Genomic DNA, 8,816 nt, shown 5'->3' on the forward strand with positions numbered 1-8,816 from the left:
AATAAACGTTCTATGGAAATGCTCTCATTGACAAAACTTGCAATTGAGGAAATGTATCACTGCAAATGCTTTTGGGAGAAGCCGGAGAAATAGCGTTTTTGCAAACAGTAATTGTGAGATACTCAAAATTATGAGATAGGCTTCATTTACACGTAGCAGCTAACTCGATGGCGTCCCTTCACTGATTTATGTCGCCTACTTGTTGTTATGTCCTGTATTTTTGTTTCACAGTGCACTGTGTTTTGTTCCAAAGAGCGCAAAATAAAGATGATAATGCTTCATCTACATTACAAAATATTTTGTAATGTAGGCCTACAAACAAAATGTACAATGTACACAATGTACATTACAAAATATTTTGTACTGTAGACGAGGCATAAAGTTAGGCGTCACATAAGACAAACAACAAATCAGCTTTCTTCATCATTGATTCAACATCTGAATACGTTGCGCCAATGTATAAGAGGCCGGCTATTGTGAAGACCCGCCATTTAGGCTATAAACGATCCGATTATACCAAAAGTGGGACAAACTAGTGGATCAAAGAATGAATAAACAATGCTGAGAAAACTAAATCTAAGTGACGAACAATACCGATGTCTTCATTTATCTTGGAAAAATGCTGCCCAAACTTATCAACAAAAAATACCGTAAATAACGGCAAGGATCCCGAAAGCAGAATTTGCTCAACTTTGGCATGAATTTAGTCAGACATCTACAGTAATAATTCCACACATACAATAACGGGCTCTCAACTGCTGTAAGATAACACGATGGTTCTGGTTCTGGGCGATTTGTGTAACAGTTTAGGGGAAGACACTACTTGAAATGATGCACCACACAAAAGATTTTCAATGAAGACTGAGTCTAAAAACCGATGTGGATTGTGCTGCACAATGACTTCAAGTTCAGGACAGACAAGGCACAAAAATATCACGATAAAAATAAAGACCTTGTGGGAGATTTTCGAGAATCATAACACGATGCAAATACCAAAAACGCATGGTTTGCATGCTGCTCTAAGCTGGCCGGCAACCACAAAGGTAGACAATACAGGCAGTTTATAATTCGATAACAGCGCAATAAACATTATAAATACGTAAACCGACAATTTTCTTTTACAAACGTTTTACGTCTAATAGTAAATTTTCCCTCAACAATTTTTTGTGAAGCACTTGCAAACCACGGTTTTATAAAATAATTCATCATTATTATTTTTTACTTCTCGGATATTGTAAAACGTCATCAGCAAAATCACAAAAAAAATTTCATTACTTCAATGTAGTAGGCCTAAGAATTTCTTATAGAATTGTAGCCACGTTGTTTCAACAAAGAAGCCATTTTTTAGCAATATAGAGTTATAGAAAATAATTTGCAATCATGCAAATGGTTGGAAAGAATCTAGGAAGTCTTCTCACAATCTGGCACAAAATGATTATGTTTATTGTATCTCTGTAAAATGTTTTACGACAAACTTTGAAGCTTCGTTATAATCATTTTTATCTTTGAAGTCAAAAGTTATTTTTTTTTTTTTGGCCAGAAACATAATCACTGCCTTGCTGATGTTGTCGATATTACGCGTATTTTTAGTGCTTCAAACAATAAGGACCCAGTCAGCAATCCAGTCCTTTTACATTGATTCAACATTTGTAAACGTTAAATTTATGTAGATTTGCTGACTGTGGGTTATTTCACATTTCCTTTGTTTACGCACGTTCCTCAATTCGCTGTTGCATTATTTCGACGCTGGCGGCAATTCGCTGTTGCATTATTTCGAATTGATTGACACAATCTTCAATAAAAAGTGAGCTTCGAACTTAGCTTTGTTGATATAAATGCTGTATTTTTTGTGGATGTAATTTATGAGTCATGTTTATAAACACCCGTAAGCGAAATGACTTATGATGTGGCCTGCATGATATTTGTGATGCGACTTGACACAAATCCACAATTTCAAAAGCACCTAATTTGAACTTAGAAATTTCAGATAATTTCAACAACTTGTTCAACTGTCTTCTCTCTACTAAAAATATTCATACTACAAACTCAATTGTAGACCTAAATACACAAACGAAGATGTAAACAGCTATTCAAGCAGGCTAAGGTGTTACTTATGAGAAATTTGGTTCCATAAAACTAGAAGCTAGCCATGAGTTTGGGAATGCATTAGTTTAGGATAAAAATGTAAGACAACAAACGCAGTTTTTTTTTTTTTTCAAATTCGTGTAACAATGTTACTTTGATTGTAACTATTTTAGAATCAGTGAGTAGCTTACAATAAGATTTGCTCGCAAGTCGTAAATTCTAATCAATGCAATGATTCGGCACACCGCACACACACTTCGTGCGTTCGATCGAGCTCTTTGTTATTCAGAAGTTTGCATGAAATCGGATTAGCACGGTAATTAAATAGCGGCAAGTTAAATCAAAATTGTCGTTTTTGGGTACCTTTGCAAAAATTGAAATATCAAGTTTAACATATAAAATTTTAAAATAATGACTTTTCAAACTTATATACAAATGATTTGCTTTCACACCAGTGCAACTTCTGTTCAAATAGCATCAGCGGATAACACGTAACAGCTGATTGAATTTGATCCAAAAACGGCCCCCCCTTGAGCAGTTAACTTCCAAAAAAACGTTGAAAAGCAAAGGGTTAAGAAAACAAGATCCAGATCCGATGAAAAACAACGAGATCTGGTCCGGATCCGGTTTCTGTACACCTCTGCCAAAGACACAATTAATACTTTAGCCAACTTTGAAGAAAGTTGGGCAAGGCCACGCCCTTTTTTGCTTATAACGTTTTCTACGCTTTGAGATTGTTGTGCAAAAATTTTGAAAAATGACTTTGAATTTGGTGCATTCTGAGAGCATGTTCAACAAAAATTTGGGTATGAATATTCCTGTAAAATGGTGCTGTCCGGTGGCATAGCAAAAGGATAAGATCATGTTTTCTTGGGCATTTTTCAGAAATAAAGCTAAGTCTCTATGTTTTCTTGTTGCTAATTCCTGGCTGAGATATTTGAATGTTTGGTAACTAGCTCTTTTAATGTAGTTTCATTTAAAATTAGGCAAACTTTGTTTTAGAGACATAGGTTGATCGCTTTTTTGCCAGATTATTACAGTTTTATTATTGATTAATTTTGTCCTTGGTTGATCAAAAAACGATCTTATTCCGGTAAGCCACTAACTTTTATGCTTTAAAGTTAACCCAAAGTTTAGAAAATGTAAACAAACGTCATACATCTTGATGAGTATCAGACAAAAAGCTTTAAGACAGTGAACTTACTTCATTTCTGATATATTCAAGTTTTGTATAACGAACCACTGTAATCAGCTATAGGCCTATATAAAAGATCAGTGCAATTTTACACAGCTGTGGATATTGCAGTGTTTCCATGGACTGTACGAGTTAGCTGCAGACTATTATGGATACTAAACAGCTGTAGAGCATTATAGATCCTATACCATACTAATTTAGTGTTGATTAGAAAGCACAAAACACTGAAAGCATAATTTTCAATATCGTGACATCACACGCGTTCCAAGGGGGGTGTAATCGGTTTACTTTTACTTGGTTGCATAAATATGCATACAAAACATGAATGAAAATACATCAAAAACACAATGCTCAACTTTCATGAAATGTGTGCATATTGTTTTATGGGAATATTAAAGCATGAAATATAACAATGCAAAAGAAACAAACCCAACCAAACGTACCTGTGCAGCAACCAGCAATGACTCCTTATTATGCTTAAATTGGTCGGAATCCATCTGAACTCAGAAGTAGGTACCTAGATTGAAGTTGTTTGAAATGCTTGCAAAATGTCTAGCAGGTTCACTTCAGAAAAAGTTTTTACTAAAACTGCTGGCTGTCAAACTCAAAATAACCCTGCAACTGAAGATGGGCAATATTCTCTGTCAGAGTCAGTTTCTATACAGTGGCAGAGCAGCATTTAATTAAATTGTTTGCCTCATTCCTGCAAATGCAAGTTAAAACATAATCAAGCAGGCTAGAAATGGATTCGTACATGATACTAAGCCACAACAGGCAAGACAACAAGGGGAAATTTTGAAGACGAGTGAAGGTGTTATTATTGAAGACATCATGCATCAAGTACGTAAACCATGCAATCATGCATCTTAATACTTTGCGGTGAAATATCTCATGTTATACTAACGTATTGAAAAATAAATACAGCTACTCAATCCAAGGAAAAAAGCACATTGAGATGTATATCTCAATAAGTTAAATATGAAGTATCATATATAACATAATAAAAAAATGAAAACCACTGCACTTGCTATTTGCATGCCACATCTAGTAGCTCAGAGTAAAGACATGTTGTAAAACAATTTCAAGATTATGGTATAGCGCACACTAAAGCATGCCATGTAGTTCATTAGGGCTATATAGTGAATGATGTAAAATACATGCAAAAATGCTATGGCGAGGGCCGTTTGAGAAAATATTTATCTGGGATTTCTTATCAACACCAAATTTAACTGAATAGACATTTTGTACGCACACTAGCTCTTCGAGCAAAGACTTGGCGTTTAGGTCATTTGGGTAAAAATTAGCCAGCACATCACATTTAGAGGAAATCGAGCATTTCTGCTATTGATCTAACATCATTGCAAGCAACTGGAGTTTGAATAAAGCAAAGCTGACCTCAGAATTTAGTGGAATTAATCTGTTACCACCAGTAGAGACATCATTTAAGATGTTGTCAAAGAAGTAGATTCACTGGTGTCATTACTGCATTTACTGCAACTAGTATATTTTAAAAACGTAGAAATTGAAGAATGCTTTGTATAATTGCTCAACAACTCTTTTTTTAAATCCTTTTTTTCATTGCTCCACTTTTACAATGATTAAGTATAGCTAATGGATAAATCACTAATGGTACTCTATTATTGAGTTCAACAACCTTTGCTGGTACAAAAATTACATTGGAATATCACCAATCTTCTTCTTCTTGCTTATGAGGCAGCAATTCAGGTAACATCTCCCAATTGTTGCAACCAGAGCAGTGTCTTCATATATCATCAATCAATCACATGATTATATTACTATTCAGTGAAAAACATCCAAGCAATGAATAAGTGTAGGCCTACAATGTAGCCTACTGCACAAACTGTACAATGTGTACATATCTAAATACAATAACAAGTAGCCTATTTTAAGATTTAAAAATTGTTTAGGTTGGGTACTACAGAGTAATCAACTTGAAACAATTTGAAACGATCCGGTCCCCTTAAATGTTATTTTTCAACCCATGGAATAACAATGGCATTTTAGTACCGTATTGTACTGGAAGTAACATGTATCTAAACACAGTTGCCACAAGATTGAAAATTTTGGTTTTTGTTGTCACTGAGCAATGTTAAACATTTGGTAGCCTACATGGCGTTTTGAAAAAACCTGGGCCCCTCAAAATTAGATTTTAAAAATTACATGCATAGGGCATCATAATGATAGTTTAATACTGGAAGTAACATGCATTTAAATTTTCACAAGAGTGAAGTTTCCTGAATTCATAGAATATTAAGTGATTTGATACATGGCGTTTTAAAAATCCGGGCCCTTTAAATGATTAGTTTTAAAACTACATATCATATATATGGCATAATAATAATGGTTTTGCATAGAAAGTAACATGTATTCTATTTAAATGCAATTGTCACAAAACGAAATTCTGTTGTCACACTGCCATGTTAACTATTTGGCACATGGTGAAATGTCGAGGGGGGCCTAAAAGCATGTAAAGGTGGCCTGACGCGACAATTTCAGCACTTGCCTCACCCTAAAGCCGCAACTGACTTCAAGGATACCGGTACTTGCTTGGGAATCGAATTGAATTTTTTCCATTGGACATGACAAAAATTACTGCATTTTCTGAGTAAATTGCAGGCCCCTAATTTGCGGGCCCTGTGCGATCGCACGGTTTGCACACCCCAAAGACCGGCACTGATAGTGCACAATACTTTGTTAAAACTGGGACTGTGAAAGAAGTAAAAATCGTAAAAGAAGCAGGCCGCGTGCAGTATCGGCAACAGTGGCGTTGGGCGTTGGGCTCGCAGTCGAGAGCCTGCATGTTCGATTCCAGCCACCCGCACTTGCTGTTGTTTCTCTGGGCAAGAAACATTACGATAATTGCCTCTACCCAGTGATCGATTTCGAGTAATGGGTAGTACCAAATTTAAGTCATAAGCAGAGTAAACAACCGGAAACAGACATTGCCGTCGGCTGCAGCGTGGGTCAGGTGTACGTCGGAAGGCGTACACGGATGCATAGCGCTCAAGTCCGCTCTCCCGCAATGCAGGATAAAGATAAACAAACAAACAAAATTTAAACTTCAGTAAATTTGAAAATAAATAATAAAAATAAATAAAACTACATTGATTGCAGTCTGCAAAGCGATGTACTTTTCACCCATAAAATCGTTTAATTAAAGCACGCCAGTGAATTATGCAGTGGTGCTGGAAGTATTTTTCTCTATATTTTTGTGTCATTGAGCTTCTCAATCACATTTTCAGGCGTCTTGTAGCAGAAAAAGAACGTTCTGATGATGCAGCTGAAACCGGGAGGCAAAGGCAGAGCTACACGAATTCTCGCGTTTCTTTGAAAAGATCGAGTGTTAGAGGGTTTAGTTGCGACAATATCTCAGCAACCTTTTGAACGGAGTTTGCGGTTTTTCCACTTACAACATCGCTGAGCAAGGTAAGTTCCGTTTTTAGGCGATCTTTCCTCACCGTTTGCACAGCTCAGAAGGGCCTTCTTTCTGTTGGCTGCTGTAAGCAGATCCGCCTGGTCGAATCTTCGATCAAGCTCAGCTTGAACCAAATCAAGGGCTTCGGTGTATTGCTGTTTCCACGCTCCTTCTCACGCAGACGACAAAGCATTTGATTCCTATGTGTTTCGAAATCTTGCTGGAGTTTTGTTAACTCGGGGATCTTTTGGCGTCTTCTATGCTGTGGGCTAAAGTAGATGATTACGCCACAAGCCAGCAACATACAGCTGGTGACCTACAAGCGAACAAAATGAGACGAAAAGCAATATCATATATTATTGTACAATGTTCAAAAGTAAAGCGTGAAATGTAAATATTGCAGAATGATGTCCAATAAACGATGGACTGCCGTGTTAGTAGGGAGGGAGCAAGTACCGCTACTGTGAGGTATAGCTCCCTGTAATTGACGGCTCTTTGTTGCGAATGATGAGCACGGCCACAGGTAACAGTAACTCGATACATCGTAGCAAAAAATATGTTATTCATATTCACCTTAAATTGTCAGAATTTTATAGGGAGGGGGTGAAGAAATTATCGAAAATTCCAGGAAGGTTGAATTAGCTCTAGGGGGCTGCAGTCCCTTGAGCACTCCTACTTCCCGCACCCTTGGCGGTATGCTCTGTCTCTGCATTTCCGTCGGTCGTGTTTAGATTGATACTTTTATCTTTAATTTTGCTTCGAAGGAAAACTAAGTTTTCGCAGTCACCTGCCCCTTTCTAAAATAACCCCTCGTAGCCTAACCCCTCAATTAGTAGCCTAATCTCTGATCTTTCTTACCTCAGCGCAGATGTCCACTAGGTGTCGTTTTAACTTTATTACGTCACCAGCGTTGTAAACCTATCCATGACTGAAATTTCATAAAACCTATTGCATCAATTTGTTTATTTACAATGCGAGTATAAACAAACGTGTCGATTATACGCGATAATTAACCTCCTAGACAACTAGTAAAGTTCACATGATATTTTATGAACGCATAATATCAGACTATGGGTTCATCGTTGCAATTTTGGCGGAAAAGTTGAATAAAACATTAAAGGATAATTTTGTCATTTAAAAACAATCCACATGATTTTTCATTGAAACAAAATGGTTTCTAGCAATCACCCAAGAAATATTTACAATTCAGCAAAAGATTGCCATTCAGCTCGAAGCTATTATTAGGCCTACTCATCAGAGATTGTTTTGTTACCATGACAATGTCATTAAACGCAAAAGTGTACTTGTTATATAATTAAGATTACGATTGCAGGTGAATAAAATTTCAAAACAATCAAATTACGATTACTTGTTTGTTCTACGATTATGATCAGTAGGGCAACCAATTTTTTTGACATAAAAACTTGAAATTTTGACTTTATAATTTACAAATTTTGACCTAATTTTGACCAATAACTTTCTGTGTTTGCAACCCAAATGCGAAATACAAAGCATATTATAAATCATACCATTAGGTAAGAATATCGTCTTTTTCTAATGAAATAAAAACAAAAATGTGGAAGACTCAACCACACCACTGCTAACGAACAGGTAGTGAAAGTCACTCGAAAAACTGCAAAAGATAAATATGGAGTGTCTTTAAATATCCCAAAATTACTAAGACGGTTCTGCAGCATTATACTTCAACATTAAGTAATGTTTCACATTATCGCCTTGGAAGTTCCTGTCTCCTGTCATTCACCTTTAGGTGTTGAGGTAAACTCATAAGCGTAATCAAGCAATGTTAGAAGAATTTGATTGTTTAACCTTAGGCATAACTATAGGCTAGATTAAGACAAATTTGAGAACATCAGGAAGCTAAAACTCAATACTAAATGTACGGTATAATGGAGCATTCACCTAAACAAGAACAAAGACCATGTTACCTGCCTTCCACACCCAGCCTACTTAATAATCGTCGGTAGCCTACTGGGCGAAACAAGATTATTACGTCAGAAATTGCAACAAAAAATCAGTATCTGTGTAGTTTTAATAAAATATCAATAGAAAGAAGAAACACTAGGTTAAAAGAAAATTTTG

General features: G+C 36.2%; 1 long non-coding RNA gene across 1 annotated transcript in view; it reads right to left on the bottom strand.

Moving 5' to 3' along the window:
* LOC145764752 (uncharacterized) overlaps positions 1-8,744 on the bottom strand; it is a 58,642-nt gene extending 49,898 nt beyond the window's left edge. Inside the window, exon 1 of the long non-coding RNA XR_014288519.1 lies at positions 7,786-8,744. This is a non-coding gene — a long non-coding RNA (uncharacterized LOC145764752). The remainder of the gene's footprint in view (positions 1-7,785) is intronic.
* Between the last annotated feature and the right edge of the window lie 72 nt (positions 8,745-8,816).

This window comes from Aplidium turbinatum, chromosome 2, assembly GCF_918807975.1.
Source record: "Aplidium turbinatum chromosome 2, kaAplTurb1.1, whole genome shotgun sequence".
In the NCBI taxonomy this organism is placed as follows: domain Eukaryota; kingdom Metazoa; phylum Chordata; class Ascidiacea; order Aplousobranchia; family Polyclinidae; genus Aplidium; species Aplidium turbinatum.